Source organism: Tamandua tetradactyla, chromosome 3 (assembly GCF_023851605.1).
Source record: "Tamandua tetradactyla isolate mTamTet1 chromosome 3, mTamTet1.pri, whole genome shotgun sequence".
In the NCBI taxonomy this organism is placed as follows: Eukaryota; Metazoa; Chordata; class Mammalia; order Pilosa; family Myrmecophagidae; genus Tamandua; species Tamandua tetradactyla.
The window spans coordinates 40,713,510-40,726,532 of NC_135329.1; the positions used below are offsets into that span (position 1 = coordinate 40,713,510).

The 13,023-nt window shown below is 41.6% G+C and overlaps 1 protein-coding gene across 5 annotated transcripts in view; it reads right to left on the bottom strand.

Moving 5' to 3' along the window:
• CLN8 (CLN8 transmembrane ER and ERGIC protein) overlaps positions 1-2,776 on the bottom strand; it is a 53,877-nt gene extending 51,101 nt beyond the window's left edge. For 2 of the 5 annotated variants that reach the window (XR_013172472.1, XM_077153012.1), the window contains exon 1: positions 2,629-2,776. The gene's annotated coding sequence lies outside the window, so the exon portion shown is untranslated. The other 3 variants (XR_013172473.1, XR_013172474.1, XR_013172475.1) reach the window with 3 other exon arrangements.
• Positions 2,777-13,023: the final 10,247 nt, after the last annotated feature.

Here is a 13,023-nt window from a genome sequence, read left to right on the forward strand (position 1 = left end):
TATCACAACCATTCCACTTTCACTTCTACCTCTTCACTTCAAGCTTCAGACTTCTTTATATCACCTGAAGCTTAAAATATCATTCATAGCTGGAAGTCATTGCTTCCGAATGTCATTTACACACTCGATGCATAAAAGTGGAGATGGAATAGCACCAATTTATCATATTACTCTTAACTCGAAGACTTTGAAGACCATCAACCTGGCCCCTTCATTTCAGCAGTTGAAGAAACAGAGCCAGTCTTAGTGCCACACCTAAAAGTCCTAACCCCTAACTTTCAGTACATCTTAATTTTGGGGTGGGGGTGGGGGAATGTATCGATACACCTCATCTTAGTTTTTGTTTTATAAATTTCCCTCGTTTAAGCTGCTCTATTGCACTGGAACATGAATTGTTATTTTTAATTTGAGTGCCAAAAAAGTTGAGTTTTAGGTAAATTATGTAAACTTGCCTATAAAGCAGGAGCTTGGACTAAATGACAATTAGGATCCTTTTCAATTAATCTGACAAGCATCTATTGAGCTCCTTCTACTCACCTCAGGCTAAATTGCGATAGGTACAAGCATTAGTGTGTTTGGTTAAGATAACTTATCCAAAACTTGGCAATGAAGTAAAAAAAAAAAAAAGAGAGAGAGAGAGAGAGAGCGATAGAATGCATGCTTTTTTATGTCATACTTGAACACTGCTTAACAAACCTGCCAAAAGATCATTTGACCGGGGAAAATAACTTTCAGTTCTTTTCTGTTCCTGTTTTCTATTGATTAGGAACTAGATATCTTGCAATCTATAAAGTTAGAGGTTAATTTGTAGAAAACTATTAAGGTGCAATAATTTTCCTTTCTCTCCAGAGAAAAGTTCATCCCAAAGGTTATGGTTTCATTGTACAGCAGGATATTCACCAATCCTCTTTTATACTCACCAAATTTTGTATTCTGTTTTTAACTAGCTTTGTCATCTTACTGGTTCCTTCATTAAAGAGTTAAATAAAACCTGACATATGTTGACTATTTCCATGAGAATTACATTTCTAACATTTTGAGAGAATTATACTTTGACAGTTTGTAAAAAATCAGAAGAAATACATGTACGATGAACAAAATTCAGAAAATATAAACAAGTATAAAGAACACAAAAATAAACATTTGTATGCCTCTCACCCAACTCCAAACCGTTGTTGATTATTTTGTGGTGCCTGCTGGTTTTTTGAGATACAAGCTTTCGATTTTTTCACATAAAGAGATAAAACTACCCATGCGGCTCTGTGGCCTGTTTCACTCCTTTTTGCAATATATTATTGCATTTTTCCAAGTGAAACATCCTCTACAATATGGTCTTTAGAACTGTAAAGACTCCACTACATGAAAGTACCATCATTTACTTGCCCAATTCCTTATTAGGTTTCTTGCAGTTTCTCATTATTATAAAATATTCAGCAATGAATATCTTTGAGGCCACCTACAGAATCTACTATTTTAACTTTTTAAGGTATATGCTCAGTGAGAACTTACTTAACAACTATGGCCTAAAAGACCATGGCCAGTCTATTAGTGTTGTTTCTCCAAGGAACGCACAAAAGTGTCAAAATTCAGTGGGAAGAAATGGTTGGCTCATATTTGTTCAATTATCCATATTTCCTTCAGTCACTGCTTTTCCCCTAATCACTGATCTTTCCTTCTCACAATTTTTCTAACATATCTTTAAGTAAAATACAAAACCAGGGAAATAAGCAGTAACGGCCAGTTATAGATTGCATGCACACAGAAGCGTCAATTCAAACAGGAGTTGGAACCCCCTGCGCACGCCCCACCTCTCCACTCGGTCCCATCCCACGCTGGGGGAGAAAAGAAATCACTTACAGGATCTGGTGTCAGGGCAGGTTCTCTAACCTCCTATCCTCCCGCAAGGCCCTAATCCTGGGCGGCTGATCCCAAGGCGTGGTGACAAGCCCCAGCTTGTCACTTCCTCCCATCCCAAGGCAACCCCAGCGACCCCGACGTGGGCAAGACCAATCGTAAAACCGCGCTGGGCTATGACAGAGGGGCTCAGTGCTCGTTCTGGTTCTGAGCGAGACCTCTCCGTTCTGAGCCTTAGAAGCCACATCTGTAAAATGGGTAAACAACCACCACCTACCAAGCAGGTCTGACAGAAGCAAATGAAATCACGGACGAAACACGCACCCGCCTCAAGTAACCTGCATCCCTTCCCCTCAGTCCTGCCATTTTACCAACTCAAGCGAGTCAGACAGGCGATTTTCCAAGTCGGAAAATTTTCCACTCTCAGTAAAACAGCCTTGCAATGAAAAAAGCAAAACAAAAGTTCACCCACGGGGTTCCGGGGGCTGGAGGGGGCTCGCAAAATCACCCCGCAGGTAGGAGGGGACGATAGGAGCGGACGCCTCCTAGCTAAGGCCTCACTGCACTCGCTCTTGAGGTCCGACACCCCGCGCGCGCCGGCCTGGACCCCGGCCTCAGCCCCCGCCCCGGACCCCGGCCTCAGCCCCCGCCCCGGCCTCAGCCCCCGCCCCGGCCTCAACCCCCTCCCCTGCCCCAGGTCCGGCCCCGCCCCGCCCCCTCGCCCAGCCCGGGCTCCGCGCGGTCCCGCCGTCCGCAGCTCAGGTCCCAGCTCACCTCGGCTCCGCGCGCCGCCTCGCTCCCGGGTGGGTATCGCCCCACCCGTCGGGGCTCCCCGGGCCACACGCCACAGGTCTACACGCAGACAGTCACCAGACTGCAGAAATGCAAGGTCACGACTTTGCTCCGCGCAGCGGCAACGTAATCGAGCCCAACCGCCTGCCCACCCGCCCGCCTTGTGGGCGGAGCCGCGGCGCTCGGCCCCGCCCCCGGCCGGCAGGGCACCTCCACGGCGGGCGGCCGGCGGGGGGGAGATAGGGCCGTACCACGTCCGCGGGGGTGCCTAGGTAGAGAAAGCCCAGAAAAACACTCGGCTTTTCTTAGACTCGTGGTGGTGGAATAAAAAGGTTTGAGCCGCCCCCACCCCACAGCAGGAGACCTTGGCAGACTGACCTGGCAGAAAATCCGAAAAATCTGCATCTTATTTTCTGTACTTTTCATACATAATGCACTGAATATGTCTCAATTTGACAACTAGGAAAATGCAGATTAGCAATATGTAATTAACATCTGACTGGCGTCCTCATCATGACTCATTATGGAGCATTAGCAAAAGCAAAAACAAAACAGCCGCCTGAGAAATGCTCTGAGAGCGGGGAGAAGACTAAATTTCTTGTTCCCTCCACCCCCACCTCCCTCCTCCCCCCCCCCACCCCCCCCCATGCCCGGACCCCAAACCTAGCCTCCAAAAAGAGCCTCCAGGCACACCCTGGAAACCTGGAACTGCTGTGGGAACTCCTCACCAGCTGAACTCCTAGGTACATAGCGCTGCCACGTGACGGTGTCTTGTTTTAGGCCCATCTCCTCTCTAATAGCCTCGCGTTACTACCTGGCTCTGAGCCTGAGAGTGGACTCTGGCGCTCCCGGGGACCCAGCCTCTCCACCTTCCACCCCTTTCCGTCCCCCACCCCCCACCGCCGCTGCTGAAGAAACACAGGAGCCAGAAGGACACAAGTTAGAATCCTGGTTTTATGCTCTTACTGAGTAACCCGAATAATTGCATAACCTCTTTGAACTTCACGTCTTATTTTTAAGAAGTCAATGAGATTACCCCATGGCCAGAAAGTCTATGAAAAAAAAAAAGGGTCTATTTCAAGCTTTCAAATACTCGTTTTATTTCTTAGAACTACTCTGTAACGTTGGACAAATTATGCAACTTCTTTCAGCCTTAGTTTTCTCATCTGCAAAGTGAAATAATAAAACCTGCCCTTACTTTTCACCCATAAAAGGTTAATTTTGTGTGATTATGAAAAGTAACAAAACCATAAAGTAGATAGAAAGATGCTATTATTTTTATCTGGGGAATTCCTTTCCCTCTCACGCAGTTGCTCTAATCCTCCTAGGACTCTGGAAATAGATTATATTTGGTTTCTGTTTTTTAAAACATTTTAATGAGAATCATATATTTTTATATTTATTGATATACAGCAGTGCTGCAAGGCCATAGTAAAATAATATGTGAGTCTGGTTGTTCTGCCTCTCCCTAATTGTGTACTCTTTGTCAAACCACTTGGCCTTTCCTAGCCACCTACTTCAGAATACTGAGAGAATAAAAGGTGGTTATGTTATGACATGGGATCACACCAGACATTACATTAGCATTGCTTATGGTAAAATCTTTAAAAAAATGTGATTAGGAAAAGAATATCATATGAAATTATATATATGAGACAGCTTTTAAGCTGTAAATTAAGTTTAAATATTAGGTGTTATACTTTCCAGATGTGGAAATTGCAGCTCAGGCATTGTGACTGCTCCAAGATCACAAAGCAAGTAAAGTTTGCTTCTTGCACAGAATGCTCTCTGCTCTGTTATGGTTTGAAGCTGTAAGTACCCCAGAAAAACATGTTTACCCATTCCTGTGGGTGTAGACCCATTGTAAGTAGGAACTTTTGATGAGGCTACTTTAGTTAAGGTGTGACCCACCTCATTCATGATGGGTCTTACTTCTTGCTGGAGTCCTTTATAAACAGAATGAATACAGAGAGAAAAAAAAGAAAGAAAGAAAGAAAAAAAAAAGCCACAGAAGCAAGAAGCTGAAATCAAGGAAACCCCGAGGAGAAGGGAGAGACCAGCAGATGCCACCATGCATTTGCCACGTGGCAATAGAGCCCGGATCGCTGGCAGGCTGTCTTTGGGAAGAAAGCATTCCCTTCACCATGCCTTTATTTGGACATTTTCCTGGCCTCAAAACAGTAAGCTAATAAATTCCCATTGTTCAAGCCAAACCATTTCATGATATTTGCTTTAGCAGTCTAGGAAACTAAAACATTTATGAACCCAATTGGCTTTTTTGAGTGTGGATTACATTCTGTGGAAGCGACAACATTTTATTTACTAGGCCTATTCCATACAATTTTCCCCAGCTCAACCCTCCTTTCTGGGAATCAGGACCATTAGGGGGTCCTGATCAGTTGCATAGAATTGGGCTTTGGTTTTGAACATCGCTTGCAAGGCTTTGGAGATCCAGGAACAATTATAGTTTAGCAAAAAACAAACCAAAAGGCACCACATAGCTTTGAAGTCTGAAGTCACACCTAGTCTCAAGCTCTGGTGAAGTTAGGCCAGGTAAAGTTAGACATATACTTGCTTCCCCTCTGGTCAGTGGGTCCCTAGTTGTGAAGTTTGGGTGGCAGTGCCTAGTAGAGTTGTTTGAAATGTCCTCTGGTGCTCATTGATTACAGCAAGCTCTTCCACAGACCTCCCCTGGCTTACTCCTGGAGTCACATGTCAGCTCTCAGAACCCTTTCCCGATGATTCCATACGACATAGCATGTCTTCCTCATCCTACAGCCCCTTTAGCCTCTTACACTGTGTTTTTTCCTTTTTGCACTTATTACCCTAAGATATATTGCATTTTATGTGTTTGCTTGTCATTTGCTTTAGTTATTAGTCTCCTCTGACTCAAATGTAAGCTACATGGGTGTAGGGACTTCATTTTGATCACTTGTTTATCCCTGGAATTTAGTGTAGTATCTGGCATATAGTTGGTGCCTAATAAATGTTTGTTGAAAGAACAAATGAAATGAGAGAACATGTGAAAAACAATTGGACTATAACGAGTCATCTTGAACCACCCTGCCTGTCCCCTTCCTTGAGCCTAATATATGACAGGTGTCCAAAGTTGTTTAATGAATTGAATTAAAATATGATAGACATTGGCACATGCTATTTTTTTTTTCTTTCCTGTTACATAGTAAAGAAAACCTCTGCTTTATTTACCTCTAGGACTGTTAGGGCTTAAATAAAATGTACCATGCTAAGCATTTTCTGTGAACTGGTTCATTTAAACTTCACAATATTTGTCTGAGGCAGGCATTGTTACCTGTATTTCACAGACAAGAAAGCCAAAGTTCAGTGAGGTGAATTAACTTGTCCGAGGACACACAAATGATAATTGGCAACAGGGAGTCTGGAAACACTGTGCCATAACGTTATTTGGAGAAGACAATTGAAATTGACCTTTTGATGGAAGAGGTGAGGGACTGCTTTTTTTTTTTTTTTCTTTTCCCACAAGGTAACTGCCTTAAAAATCAGATATAAAGTTCATGACTCCTAAGAAATCTGAACAGAGACTGTAAGTCTTACTAAAGATCGGTGGCTCTGGGCAGGCCATGGTAGCTCAGCAGGCAGAATTCTCGCCTGCCATGCTGGAGACCCGGATTCGATTCCTGGTGTCTGCCCATGCAAAGGAAAAAAAAAAAAGATCAGTGGCTCTGATCTTTACATATGAGGGTCATCTGATCGCTGCTTCTAGGAACTGAGCATCCACTTCAGACTAAGCCCTCATTATTGCACCTTGGCAACGGGAACATTGCCCCAGATTATATTCTGGTAGGAAAAGGGTGAGTTCATGCCCACCTTGTTGTGAGTACATCCCAGGCAGAAGCTGCAATGCCCATCTGCAGAGATTGTCTGACTTCCCCCTTTGCCTTCCACACAGACAAGGATCCCCAACCCCTGCTCACATTCTCTCTCCCTCTGTTTCTCCAGGGTGTTTCAGCCCAGAAAAGGACCTCCAACGTGTCTCTCTTAAATATACTTGCTTCCTAGCTTATTGCTTCTCTAGCTCCTTCCTCCTCCTTTATAGGCATCCAAGACTGATATTCTCTATTTATCATCAAACATCCCTTCTCCCAAGTACCGCAACACACCTCTAAGATTTTCTCAATGCCTGTTCACATCACCGACCCTATTGTCTTCCCACCACCACCTCAAGCTTCAGCCTGGCAGCCCAGTGCATGGTGCCTTTTAAGAGAGCAAAAACAAATCCTTGTGAACCAGGAGCTGCATAGACGGCTGGGTCAAGAGTCATGCACCTGTTCTGCTTCCAACGTGGCCCAGTGTAGCAAATCCTTAGCAAGAGAAGCAGAATCTTTAACTTTGCAGGGTTGAGACAGTCCTAATAAACTTTGCTGAAATCTTGAGATCAGAGGCTAAGAGCAAGCCTTGGAAAGTTTGTAGATAGTGGGGCTGTATAGCTAGTGAGAGAACATTAGAGAGATCTCCATAACTCTGGAGTTTTATATTTCCAGTGAAAATGAATCGTAGCGCCTTGGAGATATCCCTACCTTGTAAAAGCTAGAGACAACAGGGCTTATCTGGAGAGATTTATTTATTTTCTAAAGGGTTACAGTGAGAAACCAGGATCCTTTCCATCCTGTCCCCAGGCAGTGCAGGTTTTTCTCCCTCCTTTTGGGAAAGAAGAGGGAAGCAATTGCCTCCTACTCCTGTATATAAGCAGAGAAAATCCATTTTTCTCTATCCTTCTTCTATGGAATATCTGACCACCTGTTTTGGAGATTTTTCTATGTGACCTTCGCCACAGCATTCCAGGAGTAAGCACTGGGACAAGGAGTGCCAATGTAGTTGTAATTAGTTCATGATATTATTTTCTTATTATTGTATAAAATAATAACTAATCTATCTCTGATCCTGAGCACCTCATGTACATTCAGAATAAAATTAACAAAAATGAGTATTAATAACTGAACAATTGCAGCAACAAGGATGATGGGGTCCTATTTGTCATATGGACAGTTGGCAACTGAGACAGATGAGAGCTCTGTACCAAGTTAACAGAATTTAATGGACTGTCTTAACATAATCTTATTTTCTGAGCATAGATCAATACATCCTCAGTGTAATGTTTGTTCAATTCAGAAAAGACAGGTTTTATTTTAAAGACATTAGCAGAGGCATGATAAGATTTCTCTTCTCTGGCTTATTTTTTCCTCCTAGAACTCATGAAATGACGGAGTTCTCAGAGGGATGGATAACAGAATGGGGGGGTGGGAGGGGAGAAGACTCTTTCCCTAACTTTAAAGCCGTAGTGTTAATCTCCAGAGAGTAGTAATTAGTTTTCTGGGAGAAATGTAATATATACTATGCATCCACACGTTTTAAAACCTTTGAACACAAGTTCATGATATGCTGACAGTGAATTAGCAATAAGCACATGATTCTTTGGCTCAATGCAGTTCAAGCGGTCAGGTTCTCAGACTAATTGTGGCAAAATCAAAGCTTCTTAGAAAAAAGAAAGAAAATAAAATTTTTCAGAGGAATGTATCTTACTAGATCATCCTACTTATATTAGCGTCCATTTTGTCCATTTCTTTTTCTGAAAAGCAAATCCTTCTTAAAAATTGAACAATTGTGAACCACACAGTACTGTGCCTATGGCTTGGACCCAACATGCTCAGAATGTAGTGAAGAGCTCTGAACTTGGGGTCTTGGGGCTTTATTTCTTGCCAGGGTTGTGTTTCCTACTGGCTTTGTGGCCTCAGGTTAGTTGCTTAACCTTTCTGACCCACAACATTGCAATGATGATACTGGTCACTAAAGCCTCTTCCAGCAATAATGTTCTATGGTCCCATGACTTAGCTATTTGAGGGTCAAATAAACCACTTTGGGCAGGGCGCTCGGTGTTGAGAATGACACATGTGAAGCTAGTGTTCATAATTACCTTGACATGCAAAGAATCCTTAAACCTTGCTTGGCCAAACAGCCTTCCATAACAGCCTGTGTTTTCAAAAATGCCCTGATCAGATTACCTTGATTCAAAGGCTGCAAAGCCAAACCACTCTTGTGAGGTCCACCTAAACACCTCATCTGGTTCTCAGCTGGGGAAGATGTTATGCCCTTCTCCAGGAAGCATTTGGCAATGTCTGGAGTTACTTTTTATAATGGGGGTTGAGTAGATGTTCTACTGGTATTAGTAAGCAGACGCTACGGTTGTTGCTAAACATCCTATGATGCACAGGACACCCCCCATACAAAGGATTGTCCAGCCTAAACTGTCAGTAGGATGAGTTTAAGAAATCTGATCTAGAGAAAGGAAACGTCTCCAATTAAAAAATAAAAATGTACAGAGAAGCATACTGTCCCTGCTAAGTGGGCTTTTCACTGCCCTTCCAAAAGCTAGTCTCTTGGAATTATATCAAATGGTATCTAGGCAACCTAAAATATTTTAGTGCAATTTTGAGAACTGCTTAATTCATATCCAGAGAGAAATAAGTTTTTTGATTTATTTTTCACTCCAGTTTTCGTTTTAGGAGTAAATGTAGAGGCTCCAAACCATCCTCTATGCCCTCTTCTATTCTCCCAATAACACAGCATAATATAATATAAATCAAATAAATAGAAAGTCAAATTTAGAGTTTTTAAAGTGTCAGGTGGAATGTATGAAGTAGGTAAGTGCAAAAGTAACACACTGAAATATTTGCTAAATTTCCAAACAATGAAAACTTACCTAGGCATTTTCTTTCCACATTTTCCTTGTGGCAACCACATTGAGTTTAGATTTATATATAAGGATGTGACTCTTGGGATCAACTGACCAGAAATCACAAGTAGTAATTAGAAAACAGAATTTCAATTCTCATGTTCTTCCTCTCTTTTAAAATATCTAAATAAAAATTGTTACGAAGAAACAAGACTCCAAATGTTCTGCCTCGCTCCACGTTTTGATGGTTACCAATAAAGAGAATATTGCACATCTTCTCATGAACTAACTACTAGGGAATAAGGCGGTGCTAACTAATTTTAATAATAACTTGGCAAGCATGGAGTTCATTACAAACAAGGTTTGAGTCACTCAACATGAAAAGAAGGGTGTAACATAATGTTTCCACTAAGGAAATGGGCCACCCGCATTCTGTGAGAGGTCACCAATTACACCTCACGTCTGGCTATGGCAAAATTGCAATGTCTCGCCACCCAAGCCCAGTTGCCATACCTGTTCTTGTGTAAGTTGTTTCAAGGCAAAGAGGCTACTAAGTGAATCTCTGATATTTATATGAGATAGCATAAGTGAGTCATAAAATGAACGAACTGTCTTAATCAGGTAAAACTTGATCATATTATTATAAAATCATGCTCATCTGTTCTATAGAATAAAAGTCATATTTCTTGAAAACCAGGGCAAATGGGTCTTTATTTAGACACACTAGCAATAAGGCCTTTTGTTCTTTTCCATCAATAAATATTAGCTACAGAAATCAATTAACTACTGTCTTTCAGGCATCCAGGAGAGCACTGCTTCAGCATGCTACAATCACATGTCCACTATGTATGAACTTATATTCCAGTTTTTATTCATCAAGATAGTAACTTTTCCTTCTTTTTGGCTCATTGTACTTTCAGGAGAAGGATATCATAAAGTGAAAAGGGCAAACAATTGAAACTCAAATTAATGTTAGCAGCAACCTTTGAAGATTTTTAAGGGGGTGTTGATTACACTTGCTGTGATGGTGAAGTTGAGGTTGGTAGAATATCTCTGAGTTTCTTGCATTCATTCTACCTTCAGAAAATTATAATTGAAATACAGTTGAAGACTAGACATTATCAATGGAGAAGAAGTATATAGAAACACTAGGGGATCCTTTTTTGCCTCACACATTCCCTCTGCTGGGCCATTCTCTTATTCTGAAATTGTCATTCTCAGCTCCACTTCTCTCTCTTCTTCCCCCTTACATTGACAATGACTCTTATAATGAACCACTGCTGTGAATTAGAGACTATCAGAACTTTTGGCTACACTGGGATGGACTGAGACACGTAAATTGTATTGAAAGATCTGAGCAAAATTATTGTTAATGTAGTTACTTTACTTAAAGAACAAAATTATTTATGCTTATGTTTAAAAATACCAGGAAAAGAAACAGGTAGTAATCATTGTATTGTTATATATCATGGAAAATATTTATTTGTATGATGTAGATGTGTTAGTGTATAAAATATGTTTCAGGAACATCATGTCATGTGCTCAATGAAGATTAACCAAAGTTAATAAGTAATTGTGATCTTTTCAGTTAATCTTCCTGTGTTCCAAAAGGAGAAGAGACAAGGCTCTTAAAATACAACATAGTCTCAAAATAGGATATATTGGAAAAAATAAACCTTGGTTTAAAGCTTGTTTATGTTTCATTTGCTAAAGTTTGCACCTATGCTTTCAGGAGAAGAAATAGTTCTTTTAAACCTGCTAAAAACAAATAAACAAAAAATCAGAGATGAAAAAACCATAATAACAGCAACAACAACAAAAACCTTTTGAAGTTACAGGTGCTTCAGTTAAAATTTTACATATGTAAGGAGATGCTAAGAACAAAACTTCTTACTGTCTCAAAGTGGTGCCCAAGACTCAAAGCTGAGGACATGTTGTTTTCATGCCTTGCATCTAAAATGGAAATTAAAATATGAGGTGTTCTAGTTTGCTAGCTGCCGGAATGCAATATACCAGAAATGGAATGGCTTTTAAAAAGGGGAATTTCATAAGTTGCTAGTCTACAGTTCTAAGGCTGAGAAAATGCCCCAATTAAAACAAGTCTATAGAAATGTCCAATCAAAGGCATCCAGGGAAAGATACCTTGGTTCAAGAAGGCTGATGAAGTTCAGGGTTTCTCTCTCAAATGGAAGGGCACATGGTGAACACAGTCAGAGTTTCTCTCTCAAGTGAGAAGGCCCATGATGAACATGGTCAGGGCTTTTCTCTCATCTGGAAGGGCACATGGCATCATCTGCTAGCTTTCTATCCTGGCTTCCTATTTCATGAAGCTCCCCGGGAGACATTTTCCTTCTTGCTCTCCAAAGATCGCTGGCTGGTGGACTCTGCTTCTTGTGGTTATGTTGTCCTGATCTGCTCTCTCTGAATCTCTTTCTCCTCTTTTATAGGACTCCAGTAAACCGATCAAGACCCACCCAAATGGGTGGAGACATATTGTCACCTAATCCAGTTTAACAACCACTCTTGATTAAATCACATCATCCAAGAAGATGATCCAATCACAGTTTCAAATATACAGTATTGAGCAGGGATTATTCTACTTATATGAAATGGGATTTTGATTAAAACATGGCTTTTCTAGGGGGCATACATCCTTTCAAACTAGCACATGAAGTAATACCCACACCCCTCAAAGAATTTACTAAGGGAGAACAGGACAACCATCCCTGAGAAGACTAATAAGCACCCACCTCTTCCATAATCACCCTTATTAGGTGATTATGAACAAAGAGGGAGAAGGGCCCATATGTCATTGACCTGGTAGACCATGTGCCATCATGAAACTTGCTCCTCCAGAAAAACATTTCTCCTTAAGAAAATCATTCATAGAGATTGGGGCACCTGGAAGAAAAGGAGAGTGGCATCTTGATCCCTGTCTGGAGGCTTATGAGCCAAAGCCATTTATAGGCTCTCTCTGTTGTATCAAAGTTGTCTTGGCATTGAGAGAACTCTTAGAAAGCATGCATGGGATCTGTGATGTTTTGGAGGCATCTGCTTCTATTTTGGATGTTTGTTCATCAAATCAATATCCTTGGGTTGGGGGTGGGGGTGGGGGGAAATTGTGTATGTCAGGGGTGGATTCTAGATTAAAACAGACCGAAGAGATCAACAATCAAATGCATAGGAGTCTTGATTGGATATTGTTTCAAATAGTGGTAAAACACATCTATGGGGATGAGGTAGATTGAATCATGTGCTTTACAAAGACGTGCTCAAGTCCTAACCCTGGTAGTGGGTGTGAACTCATCTGCAAATAGGATTTTTGAAGATCCTATTTGGATCAGGCCAAATTGAATCAGGATAGGCCTTGATTTGAAACTGCTGGTGACCTTAGAAGCAAAGGAAATCTGAACATGGACGTACAAGCTTCAGAAGAAGACAGAAAAGATCACCCTGTGGCCCAGGCAGAGATGGATTGCCAGCAGTCCATCACCAGAATACTACACATTTCAGAGAAGGTGTGTCCTGCCAATATCTTGGTTTTGGACCTGTAGCCTCTAAACTGTGAGCCAACAAATCCCTGTTGTTTAAGTCAGCGCCATTTTGTGTGTTGTTTTTTTTTTTGGGGGGGGGGAGGCAGAGTGCATGGTCCTGGAATCGAACCCAGG